A 14,109-nucleotide genomic window follows, 5' to 3' on the forward strand; every position below is an offset into this window, starting at 1 on the left:
GGTAATCACTAGTGTATTTTTTTCTCCTGAGCCAGAGGAGTTTGGTAAAAGATACAATTGCCATGTATTGGAGTGCTCAGGAAAATCTTCATAGAAGAGGTGAAATAGAATCCAGGCTTTAAAAAGGACTGCGAGGATTTAGAGAAATGGAAAGGAAATAGCAGGACATTTAGGGCAGCAAGTATTTTTAATAGCCTTTTGTAAAATAAAACATGGAGATGAAGCTGAGGATTCCTTGAGAATCCAGTGAGCCCCAAGAACTCCCTCTTCCAAAATAATGACATTTTTCAACCTGTACCCAGCGAACCTGCCTGTGCACACTTCCCTCCTCAGGAACGCTGGGATCACCTGGCTGCTCCAGAGGCTAGAAACTGAAGAGAGATTTGCAGTTTTGCTGTGATAACTCCCATTTGCTCTCTGAGCCTGTCAATTTGATATCCCCCACTAACCCTGAACAGGACTGAAAATAAATGTATCATATAGCCATTGCTGCAATTTATGCAATGTAAAAATGAAATTCGCTTGAAATAACACCAGCTGAAGAAACCAGTCATTAAATAAATACAGATTCTTTTTTCCTGATCAACAAGCATATCATTGAAGTGTGAGAGCTCTTTGCTAATGAATCTAATGTTGACTGATAGGGGAAAACCTAACTATTAAGTTTTTGAGGCTTTTATCCATCACTAAGTAGGTCTCAAAGAGTCACAGTCGTGTTTGAACTACAGCTTCATTTGTTTGGTGAAATGAATTCGGTGACAATGTCTTTCTGAGTACACCTTGGCAGTGAATCTGAATCTCCTCCCCAAACAGGTTGTAGCCAAATAAAGTCTATTAAAAATAATCTGATCTTTTCAGTGGAAGTAGAGAAAGTGACTAGGGAATCAAAAACTTAGAGACCTATGTTGATCTAGCCCTTTGTCTCATAAGCAAGTTCTCTTAATGTGTCTTCTTTGAAACATTTGCCCCAATTTCCAATCTTCACTTCAGTCTATAATTTCAATTAGTTTTTAGACCAACAAATGTAAGTAACCTTTATATTCTGTTCGGGAAAATAAGAAATGAAAAACCTGAATCATAAGCATTTTATTTGACTTCAGCCTAACCCAGGTAGGTCACTCTTGAATTCTGCCTCCATCAGTAACCTCAAATTTTGCAGTCTATGGCTTCTTGTCTTTTTCCATAAATATGGTCACCAGGAGGCAAAAATAAGGATATATTCTCTCAAGTATCTGTACTCACTGAAATCATGACACAGAACTCTTCCCAGACACCACAAGCACCACCCTGTTTTGCTCTCAGCTAATTTTTTGAGGTCAAATGCCAGCATACCTGCTTTTCCAAACCATCCTCATAAGCAGCAACCTGAAACATAACCATAAAACACAGACCTGACTTAAATGAGATCATTTATGTTGAACACTTCACACCATGCCTAGTGCATAGACTCTCCTCATGATATTAGATGCTTCCTAGAACTTAGTGGAGAAATAACACATCTGGACCTAACAGTGAATGTTAAGATTGCATTCATACCTACACTTGTCCATCTAAAAACTGACTGGTTACCTAAGGACTAAAAGTCATAAAATGCTGAGACTCTCTTCAGAGGTTCATTTTCAGAGGTGCAGACTTGGCAATCAGAACTGGACTACCAGAGTTCCTTAAAGGGCAGAAGTATATCAAACTCAATTTATAAGCTATCTGGTCTTAAAAGAAAGTTAAAATCCAGGGGCTAATCTCCATTTGAGTCCACAATGTATTTAAAATCTATATGTTGGCAATTCAGTGTAATTGGTGCACTGTCTTTTCCCAAGATTGAAGGGATAACAGGGCTCATTTTGGTCTATCATAGCCTCTCTTTCATTGGCAGTCCCCAGGACAGGGCGCTAAACAAGGTAAAAATTGAAAACAGATCTCAGGGTAATGAGCACAAAAGATGCAAGCAAAGTTTCAGTTATATTCAAATCTCTGTCATGCACAGACCTTAAATTTTGTGTCCCTTTTCAACTCCTGGATTTCATTCAGTGTGTGTGTGTGTGTGTGTGTGTGTGTGTGTGTGTGTGTGTGTGTGTAGATGTGTGTGTGAGAGTTTTGGTAGTTAATTTGAGAATTTTGCCGGATCTTCTGCCTGAGGCATTTGTGCAGTGTGAATGGAGATGAATATCTTAGTTGCGCAATACAGCTGTTTGGAAGGGGATGAAAAGTGGTGGGCATGGGAGAGACGTCCTGCAGATTTGCTGCTTATCTTTCTCTCTTAACTGGCAAGCACTCAGTCTGGTTTTGCTCCAGTGGAATACTTGTTCTATGGCTTTGGCCAAGTCACAGGGCCTCTTGAATCTGTCTTCTGTCTTTTCATCTGTAAAATGGGAGAATGAACCCCATTTTAGGATAGTAGCAGGAATTAAGTGACAGAACATATGTGAAAATGTTTGGCGGCTTCTTGCTATACATCAAGTGTTCAATAAATATTAGATTCTTCCTCCCTGAAGCTCACCAGCAAAGTGAGTATGAGTGGTCCATTCCACTGAAGGAGACTAAAAGGCATATATCAAATTCAACTTCTTCCATGAGAATGTCAGCATGCTGTTAAAATGTGCTGAATCTGTGCAAGAAAAATGAATTGAAACGGTTCATGCAAATTCTTTTGAGATAAAAAGAAAATCAAAACTGCAGGCAAAATATACAAAGAAGATGATTTCCTTTAGATCTAAAGCCTGATTTTCTTTCAACATGGGTTTCTTTTAGGCCCTGGGCACACAGGCACATGCTTATGTTTTGGCTGCTTGGGAGCATATTTGGCTTCTCTGGTGACTTGGCATTCTTTTCCCAGATTTCTCCTTCATTCTCATCTCACAGAAGCTCTGCCACCCTTCTTTCACGTGATAGGTACTTGATATATACTCCTTAGCTGTGATCTGTAGTTAGGAGGCTGCCTTTGCCTTCTTTCTCTACCCATGGGTAGGATATATTCTTTCTATGATACATGAACTTGAGATCACAAAACTTTTAATCTGGTTATTTTTATTCTTTACTGGGTAGTGGGTGAAAGGATTGCAAGTGAGGTTTGGGAGAAGAAGGGAGGGAAATACTTCTAATTCTATGAAAGACCTGATTTAGAATATAGAAGCCTGCTGCTATAATTACAGATTGCTTTGATAAAGCCTTTCTTTAAAATGCACTGAAGTGAATTCAGAATCCCATGTTTTTAAAAGTGAAGTAAGTATAGAGCAGTTATATACTTTGCTGATTTACTTGTTAGAAGGACTGAGCAAGATTTAAATAAACTAATTCAGAGATAGTTAAAACCAAGGCTAAATAATAGGGATATGGTACTGTACTGTACCTCACAAATTATTGATGCTTAGCCAGATCACTTGCAAGTCTAGCTAAAAATCCACTGGATGCCCCATTCTTGCAATTATCTCTTTGCTAATATTTTTCTATCAATGCTACCAATAATAAAATTTAATATATTTATTAGATGACTGTGTGCCAGGTTCTATAGATTATTTAGTCCTTCTACTAACACTTTGATATAGATACTATTTATCATTCCTGTTTTATAGATGAGACTATTTAGGCATTGGGAGATAAAACATTTTCCCAAGATTATGCAGATATTAAATTTTAGAGCCAGGATTGAAGTCCAAACAATCTAGGTCCAGATTATCTGCCCTGAAAGATCAGCTCCCCACTGTGCCTAGATTGTTCAGACAAGAGAATCATTGTCTGGTCTTTCCTGTTATAAAATGTCAATGCAAGTAATACAGATACTGGATTTACATGTTATTTTTTTAGCAGACTGATTGTAAAAATGACTCCATTTTGTACCCATCACTGCATCTATATCCCTTGTGAAAGACTACTCCTATACAGACTCTTTCCCTTCACCTCTTGAATCTGAGCTATCATTTAAGCCCAGATTGAGTCTGGGCCTTGACTTGCTTTGATCCATAAAATGGGCAGGAGTCATAGTAGGCGAGTTTCCTGTCCAGGCTTCAAGAGACAGTGAGCCTCTCCGGTTTTCTCTCCAAGCCTGCCACCACCCTGAGATGCAGCCTGAGACAGCCTCCTGGAAGATGAAACACCGTCCCTGAAGTCCCAGCCTGCAGCTGACCTGCTCCAGATTCCCAAACAGGCAAGCCCAGAGGAGATCTCCTGAGCCCAGACCAGATCACAGCACAGCCTTGCTGACTTCTAGAACCATCAAAAATAATGAGAGGTTATTGTTTTAAGCCCGAGTATGAGATGGTTTGCTATGCCGAAATAGCTAACCACCATAGTGCTGATCTGATCAGGAGCGCTTGTCACTGAGTTTGTGCCCTCAACTGCAGAGTCACAGCACGTTCAAACCAGTCTTAACTTCCTTATGAAAAACAAAAACAGAAACTAGCATACACAGAAAAACAGGATTCCAGAAACAAAAAAGCAAGGCCAGGAAAGCTTAGTAACACTCATTCTTATCTCCCTAGTTCCTGTTCAATTTATCTATATTTCTTTGCATAGAAAAAGCATGCTAAATGGATTCACCACAAGTGATAGTTTAACACATTTATTAATGCTGAGCATGTATATACATACAACCTTTGTTCTATTTTTGGTGAGTGTCCAGACACTTGACACTTGCTTTTTATTCTTCTGTAGGGACCTTATGAATGGATTTGAAATATGATTGCCAACTAGACTTAGCAGGCCTTATAAAAGAAAAGCATTGTGGGACTTATCCATCAACTTAACACTCCCATCCCCCTTAAATCATAGAAATTCTAGAACTAGTATTTATTAGCTTGTTCTTTCTGTACATCAATTACCTCAGGCCCTGTATGCTGCTGCTCCATCAAAAGCATTAAATAGTTCCCAGTGGCAAATTCCTGGTTATCTTTAGCTCATGCTGTTAAGTAAGTTTCCACAGTCTTTACAGCTCCAGATTTTATTGTATTTTTTAAATTACTTGGTTTTAGCTGTTAAAGCCTAAGACATTGACTTAAAGAGAAAATACATGCCAGCATGTGAGTGTAGAATTTGACTTTTCAGCTTCTCCAAAGCCTGTGAGTTTGAGGCATCCCTGCTTTATTGGAGTTTCCAAAAGCCATTTGCTCGGGTCTCCAATGTTAATATTTTACGTCTGTCCTTCTAATAAATTAACTGACCCTTCCATCTTGCTAGGTCCTTCACCAGTTAGCCTCAGCATTCTGGCTCAGCATTCTCCATCTGGAGGCTTTTATACTTCACAAGCAAACATTCTGCCCCTTTTGATTTTGCAATTTTCTGGACTGGGTAGCTAGGAGTGAAAGCCCTTAGCTCCTCTGATTCCCAAGGCCTTCTTCACGATGCCTCTGGTCCTCTTCCTTTCTTCTGTGGGTTCTCAGTATATTCAGAGTGACATTCCTACCTCATCTGATGTTCTTGAAGGATGCTGCTCTACCCTCTCTGCTTCCTCTACTTTTCATGACAAAATGAAATTTGCCTTTTGGAGAGTTAGTTATAGTTTCAGGCAGGTAGGGGAAGGGAGGGGAACAATTATACTCAGCCACAATTATGAGTGGTATTAATATCTACAAAGTTCTGCATGGAGTTTTAAAATTTGCTGTAATGTCTATACTGATTTCTCAATCAATGCAGCAAAGCAAAACAATTGACCAAGTATATTACAACTCACTTTTTAAAAATTCCCTTTCTTACAATTCCATTTCCCTTAGGTAAGGGATTTTGAACTGCTCTAAATAGAAAAGTAGGCCAATCAGTTAGTTTAATGATTCTCCTGCCTGAATTTTAAAATTATTATTACTATTATAATTTGCAATTTCTTTCTTTCAGTCATTTTAGGAAAATCTTTGCCCTGCATTGATCCAGCATTTCTTCCATGTGATTTCTTTTAGTTCACAAATAATTTGTCAATCTTTTTAAAGCCTATTAGACCAGTGTGGCTAAATTATTTTCCTCTTCTGTGCATGGGTTTTATTTTCTTAGAACAATGGTTGACAATCTTGAACACCCTTAAATACACTATCCAAATACATTGATACTTATTCTTTAAAAACATATAATGCATATCTAATACACATAAATATAACATAAACTTTATGAGATATTATAGAAATGAAAGTTAAATAATTAAAATGTAAAAAGTACCTGTTTTCTAATAAATTTTTCATGAATATCTCATACATCTCATTTTGGACACCCTAGCTTGGAAATATTACACTGCCTGCATGCTATTTTTCTGGCCAAAATTTTAATATCACCCACTTCTGAAATGACAATATGTAAGAACTTGGAAAATAAAGTTATTGTTAGACTGAGATTTACCATATTCATTAAATCCAAAACAGCTTTCCTTGTTTTTGTTCACCATATAGTTATTGATACTCAATAAGCTATCTGCTGTACAGAATTCTATTCTAATCTTTAATTCCCTATACTTGAATGAAGATACATTTTTTTTCATTATAATACAGTTATGATACTAATTGGTTTCTCTTCAGTTGACAACTTTCTGAAATTGTTGAAGCCAAGCACATTTTGCCTACAGGAAAGCAGAGCTCCACTGAATATTTGCATGGGCTCTGACTTGAAACACGTTAGCAAGCACAATATAGAAGCTTCTGAGGGTGACTGGGAACAAAAAAGACTTAAACATGTTATAGAACAAATGTTTCTACTTTCATATACATGTGTAGGAAGGAAAATAGGAGTGGTTTGTTACCACTTTAATACAACTATATGTATATAAATAAATTTAACTTCATTTTTAAAAGCCACAGTAGAGATATTTAGTATATTTTAATAAAATTTCTAAACTGTGACTATTTTCAAAATCTGTACATATATATTTTGCTCTGTTGATATCTGACTGTAGTCTGTATAAGTATCACTTTAGGAGAGAAATATATATATTCATGAAGTTTGGTGTAAGACCTAAGTCAAGTATATTGAAGATGGATCAGGGATGCATCTTTGAGAAACATGTATACAACTTGTTCCTCTGATTCCAAAAGAAAAAATGTGTGCATGAAATTTATTTAAAGGCTCCTTTTAGAGATGTGTACAAAAACATTTATTTCAGGACCTAATCTGTGATTTTTTTTCTGATGACTACTCTTGCTATATATGCTTTCCTGTATGTTAAGCACACACACACACACACACACACACACACACACACACACACACACACACACACACACACACACACCCCTGTATTGCATTATTGTATTACACCACAGAGGCATGCTTTTGAAATAATTCAGACAGTGCATGAGTATCAGCTGTCAAACAAATCTGACTTACAATATCAATTTGGACATTGCTTTTATTTTGGGCTAGCAACAACAAAAGGGAGACACTCAAATTACTGAAAGATTTGTTTTTCATTTCTGTTATAGACTTTTTTCCTCATTTCTATTCCTTCTTTTTCCACCCTTCTCTTGTATTATATTTTTTCCTTATTATGTTTGTGATTAGATTGGAGGCAATCCATATTATCTCCTATATCTACATCTATATCTCACCTATTATATTATAGAACACACCGGGGCTTCAGAGCAGCAACCCTGTGTTGAAGTCCCAATTCATCCACTTCCTCTAACTTTGTTAGCTCTTTCATGATCCACCCTGTGGGGAAAATGGAAGTTCCTTTGGGCAGGAACCTCACCTGAGCCTTAACTACTTGATGATGTAAATGGCCTATTACTAGGCTACTGATTCCACACCCAGAAGGCAATAAGCTTTTATTGTTGGAGTCACTTATAAAGAGCTCCTACCAATACTCTAGGCAGAGGCAGAGGCAGAGACAGAGGTGGATTACAGGCCTGCAGACTGTTGGATGCTTGACCTACCTCCATGAGAATAAAACCTGGTATAAGCCCTTTTACCCCAAGCATGTTCCGCTGTCATTTCTCATCTCACTGAATGCATAGTGAACTTGTCTGTGGCTGAAACCCTCAGGCAAGACACACCCCACCCAACATTTTTTGTTTCAAAAAAATATAAACACAAGTCATAAACCTTGAAAAAATCAAACAATTCTGAAAAGTAAAAGAAAGAAAATTAATATTCAAGCACCTAGTTCTCAGGTGTAATAACTACATTTTCATGTATATTCCTCCTGATGTTTTTAGTTATAAAAATGGTATACTTAGTACAAATCCATACTTACAAAAATAACATATTTTACATATTATTTTATAATCTGTATCTTTAACAATGTATCATGGTCATGTGAGTACATATTTTTATTTTAATTAATGACTACTTCATATTTTATTTTGCAGATGACCTCTTTTTATTGATTTTAATCTTTGGCATTTCATAGTAAGTGACAAAGACATATTGGCATAGTTGTGCTGCAGATGTAATTGGAGAAGTATATATTTTCAATTTCTCTACATAGGGTAAATTCAGTCTATGAATTCCTTCTACTTTCAGAAAGGAGGAGAATTGGGAAGAGTTAAGGTTTTCAAAGGAAGGAGACAATAAGAAAGGCAAATGGCAATATGGAAGAGAGCAAAGGAAACACAGGATCCTTGTTTATTCATGAATCCTTGGTATATCATTCCTGCTCATTTCTGAAAGGTACAGTTTACATATTGACCCAGAGAGTGAACTTGATGTATTTATCATCTATTGCATATTTCCTTTCTTATAACCCAGTCTATTACAGGATGCTGAGAGTTTATGCCTCAAAGTCCTTTCCAGGGAGAAACAACCCTTAGTGGAGACTGGAAGGATTAGTAAGTAAGAAGCAAGTAGGAAAAGAAATAGAGAATTGTGGAAACAGGAAGGAAAAGGAATTAAGTTCATTACTTTCATTTTTATTTTAATTGGGCCAAAATAATATCATTATTCCAAGGCATGTTTCAACACATATTTTCTTAATGTGCGTTCCATTTCTGTTATTGCATATGATCTTTTATTCATGTTAATCTTTACTATGACATGTATGTTCTCTATCCTAATTATATTGTTTGGAAGAACCATCTTACTTGCAGATATTTCAGAATTGCTTACGGTTGTGAATAACAAGTAGGGTAAGAGATATCAAATGCTTTACATAGTTACTGGCTTACAGCACTCAAAGATGTTTATGGAAGCAGATTCAGAAACTTTCAAAGTGAGCCACCATCACAGTCTCAGCCCCTTCATTTTATGTTTAGAAAACACAATTCAGGTAGCATAAACTGCTTGTTAGCTTGTTTTCCTGCTGAATAGATTACTAGCCTGATGTCTACACTTATAGAAGGGAATGCCTCTAAGTCCTCATGTACTTTAACAGCTAAAACATTTGCAGAGGCTCCTGAATCAATCTTCTATCTTTCTGGTTTATTGTCATTTAAGAACAGATGTGAATTCCTTTCCTATGTGAAATTTCATGGCTGGACTCACCAATACTTCTCTCTGGGCCTACAATTCGTCACACTGTTGGGCTATATTGAATTCCAGTGTTGGGAAATTCCTGTATACTTCATTCAGCAAGATAATTTTGTTTGCCAAATCTCAGCCATCTTTAGGTATAAAAGATGGACATTCATGAATAGGAAGATTTAGTTTGCATCGGTGCAGTGAAAACTTCACAATATTTCCTCCTTGAGTTCCTCCCCATGACTCATAAGGTAACAGTATAGCATCAGCTCCTTATGTTTGTCTCTGCCAATCTTTCTCATTCTAATCAGACACTGCTGTCAAACTGTGGGCTCACAATGATAAGCACTCATGAAATAAACAGACTCAACCTGCTTAAGTTGTCTTTTGCTACAGAGTATTAGATTTACCCATACTTAAGGTTTTTTGCATTCTTTCTAAGAGAAAGAGTTATTTTATTCTTTTGCCTCTATTCACTAATATCATATAGTTGAACCTATCTATACTTCTAATATATAAATTTAATTTTATAGAAGTATATGCATATATGACATCAGAGGTAATATAGCTAAATATATCTATCATTTATCTATTTTATCTATTATCTATTATTTATCTACCTTAAAAAGTGTTGAGAGCCTACAAACATATTTTATGTTTTTTATTTCAATCTGTTTCTAATGAATGTTAGTCTAATAAAATTTCTCATGTTTTTGTTTTTGCAAGTTCAGCTGAATGACTGAAATGCCTTCAATTTAAAATGGAAAACCATTTTTGAATCATCATTTATATATGGGACAACAGCTTGACCCTTTCCATTTTATTTAGAAAAGCAAATAAGCATATATGAACATACAGATACAAAAGATGATAATGTATATACTTAGCATTTCCAATCCACTTTTTTTAAAAACAAAAGATTTACTCACAAATACATAAATATCTCTTTCTGGCTTCACATATTGAAGGAGACCATGGGATTTATTGCTGGGCAGCACAGCTTAAGAAGAACAGACATAAAATGAAATGCCTTATAAGCAAATTAGATTGTGAGAGGCATCCCAAAACATGTTATTGAAGAATCTGGAATAATATGCCTTTATAAATAAATTTTAAAAAAGAAACTCAAGGGTGGTTGGGTGAGCATGACAGCTATCATTAATATTTGAGAGGCTGTCAGGTGCAAGTGGGCTTTTTCTTTTATTTCCAAATGTATCATTAACACAATATTATAATGTTTAGATGGCAGGATCAGTTCAATAAACAGAATTTCAAATTCTGCAAGGGCCCCTAATGAACAGCATCTCCTGCTGCACTGGAGTTGTGAGATTTTTAAGAAGATCAACAGAAGAGTAGCAGATAAAGATCAAAGCATTATCCTTACTAACGATGGAGTTCAACTGTACTGGTGTGAAAGTCAACCACAGAATTAGGTGGATTTCCTGTACCAGGCAGCACTGGACAGGGAGGCCTCCCTGTGAGGGCAGTGTTCCCAGAGGAAGGAGGGATATACATTCCTGTATGTTCCCAGATTTCACTCCCAGAAGAAGGAAAGTCAGGGCTGAACCAATTTGTCCCTTTATTCATCCCAAATCTATCCATCAGAGTAGCTATCTACCTTTGCAGATACAGAGTGAATAAATGGGTAGAAAGGTCCAGGGGTGTGTTTAGGGAAACTACCTTTATACAGAAGTCAGAAGTGAGATGAACATACACTCCTAATGATAAAAAAAGTCTTCCTGTTGATTAGAGCTCCCAAAGTTCCATGTACTGCTTTTAGAACACACTGAAGATTTCCACTCATTCAGTCTATAATTGTTTATAGTGCCCACCAGTTCTCAGGCTCTGTGCTAGATGTTGGGAACATAACAGTGCAGGAAAATGGGTACAATTCCTTCCCTCCTGGAGCTTAAAGTACAAGAACATTCAAGCTCAGTAGATAATCATTTGGTGGGAATACAATAGAGCAGTAACTCTTCACTTTGGCTGCACTTTGAAATCACCTGGGGAATTATAAAAAATATTGATGCTCTGGCCCCACCCAATTCTGATTCTGATTAATTGGTTTGAGATTCAGTCTGGGTACACAGATTTTCAAAAGTCTCAAGGCAATTCTAAAGTGCATTCAAGGTCAAGAACCATTTCGGTTAACACTTTAAGGGAAGGGTTATATGGTTGAAAAGGAGGCCTATGTATATCTTGATCGTGCCAATATTCCCAGTGCTGTCACATATTATAGTTATTTGAAAATGCCTGTTGAGTGAATAGATGAACTGGAAAGTCCATGATTATCAACCAGTTCTTGTGACCTTAAAGTCTTTATTTTTCTCTTTCATGTTTGACTTCCAGACAAGGACTAAAATACTTCAAATGGTTTCTCCTTCATTCATAAATTTTCTACTTCATTGCCCTTCAGAGCTTCACTTTCTGTGAAGATTCCAAATTTCTTTGCTTTGTGGCTGTTAGTGCTTGATCATCTATAATGGTTCTAACTTCCTTTTAAGAGGAAATCTTGAATTAAGCAGATTAACTACCTTGGAATAGTATAGTATGACAGAATTATTTACTTAAGTAAGCATTATTTATTCATCCATTTAGCATGGTTCTACTTGCTTGCCTTGTTGGTTGCTAGGCAATCTAGAATTGTTCCAAAATTCCATCTTCCAGAAAGATGTTAAAAAATACAGAATTAAATATAAAATCTTCCATGGCTAAATATTTTGTATCCTATATAAATGAATGAATTGTTTATTTAACTAATCAAGATAATAAGTACTTACTGAAAGCCTCCTATATGCTTATTATTGTTCCAGGCATATATGATACACAATAGATCAAGTAGTTAAGGTGCCTGTTCTTAAGGATGTTACATTACGGAAGGTGGAAAGGACATTAAATGAATAAATAGAAAAATTGAGGAGATTATTTCAAATGAGCAAAAGTATTGTAAAGATAATAAAATAAGATGAAAAATAAGATAAAATAAAATAATATACCTCACTGGTAGACCACTTGGGATAGAGTAGCCAGCAAGGGCCTCTGTTGAAAAAACATTTGAACTGAGACCCAAATTTCCTAAGAAGCCAGTTGCTGGGAAATAGTGTTCCATATAGAGAGAACAGCAAAGTGGGGAAGTGCTTGATGCAACTGAGAAATGTACAGAGGCTACAACTTGGTAAATAATAGAGGTATAGTGTCAGACTTACTCCCCTTGGGAGTCATAAAGTAGACTATCGAATTGGAAAAATCTATAGGGATACTTATATTTTTCACAATATGGACAACTTAAAAACCCTGAATAAAAATTTAAAATCCTTTTAAATTTAGAGCTAAGCTCATAAGGAAGGAAAGGAAATTCCTGGAGGCCAGAAATGAACAGGGAGCTGGAAACTGGAGTGTAGACAAAAGAGTAACCTTCTGCCTCTCTGTGAGACAAAAGGGAAGCCAAGGATGGAGAGGGTGGGTAACTATGGGGCTTCTGTTGTAATGGCCGCATTAGTCCCAGGAGACAAAGCAGACTTTCTGTCCACATATGGTGGGGAGTTGGAATGGATAACCTATTATAAAGCCAAAATCCATAAAGGGTTTCTCCCTCAATAAAAGGGTGGGCTAGTAAAAAATATGCTCACTGGTAAAGGAAAACAACTAAGAATCCATCTTGGTCTGGGTCACAGGGGTTAAATAAAGGCTCTGAGAATTTATAACCAGAAGTCTGCCTCTAGTAAGGCCTGTGACACAACTTTTTATTGTAGTGTGATCTGGGAAAGGCAAATAGAAAATTGAAGTGTCACAGATTAGTTATCTCTGATAAGGAGAAAAGAGATTAAAATGGAGAGGTACCCAGAGGGTTTTAAATGTATCATTAATGCTTTATTTCTTAAGCAGAGTGATATTTAGTAGAAGTTTATAAACTTAATATTTAATTGAATGTCTGAATTTAAAATAACTTTTTAAAATATTGATATAAAACAAAAATTTTTAAGTGATGGACAATGATATTTTAAAAAATTGACATTTGCTTAATACGTGACTGAAAAATTTTTGTTATGTGAAATCCTATAATGTGAAGATACACCAGCAAGTATAATTTACTCGTAATTATAAATGTGCAAATATTAATGTAATGGGTTATCTATCCAAGGTAACCTTTAATCCTTCCCAACTTGACAGTTTAGTTTCTTTCCCATTTCCTTGATTTTCTTTTTAATGGCCATCAATATCATCATCATCATCACAACTAAACTCTTAACTTTCATATTAGACCATGAACTTCTTGAGAACATCACCCACATCAGATTCATCTCCATACACCCCACAATACCAAGCACAGTGCTTTATGTACAGTACATATCACCATCATCTATCAGCCTGAATAGACCCAAGGTTGTACTGAGCATTAGCAATACTAAAAAAGGATGTGAAGTGTCCTGGCCTGGAATACCTAATAATGTAATTAAGTATGGAGGTCATGTAATGATGTGAGTAATAACAACTGGAATGAAATTTCCCTTGGAAGGATTCAGTCTTTGGGAGGAAAATAGACTGATATTTTGGGACAGAAGGTAAGACTCTGGTAGTTGAAATATCCAGAATACAAACAACAAAACTGATAGCCTAGGTACTCTGCATGAGAAAATGATAGTCTCTTCTGTTGTGAAAAGGGAAGAGAGAAATGGAGTGGCAGGGAGAAGAGGGGTCCCACACAGGGTATATGAGGCTAAGGGCATGACCTAGTCAATAAACAGG

At 36.3% G+C, this 14,109-nt stretch overlaps 1 long non-coding RNA gene across 2 annotated transcripts in view; it reads right to left on the minus strand.

Annotated features, from left to right (window-relative positions):
* Positions 1–259: 259 nt before the first annotated feature.
* The window catches only part of LOC118972419 (uncharacterized), a 271,560-nt gene continuing 257,710 nt past the window's right edge, over positions 260–14,109 (minus strand). For both annotated transcript variants that reach the window (XR_005061379.2, XR_012127725.1), the window contains one exon: positions 260–2,359. This is a non-coding gene — a long non-coding RNA (uncharacterized lncRNA). The remainder of the gene's footprint in view (positions 2,360–14,109) is intronic.

This window comes from Manis javanica, chromosome 2 (genome assembly GCF_040802235.1).
Source record: "Manis javanica isolate MJ-LG chromosome 2, MJ_LKY, whole genome shotgun sequence".
NCBI classification, from domain to species: Eukaryota; Metazoa; Chordata; class Mammalia; order Pholidota; family Manidae; genus Manis; species Manis javanica.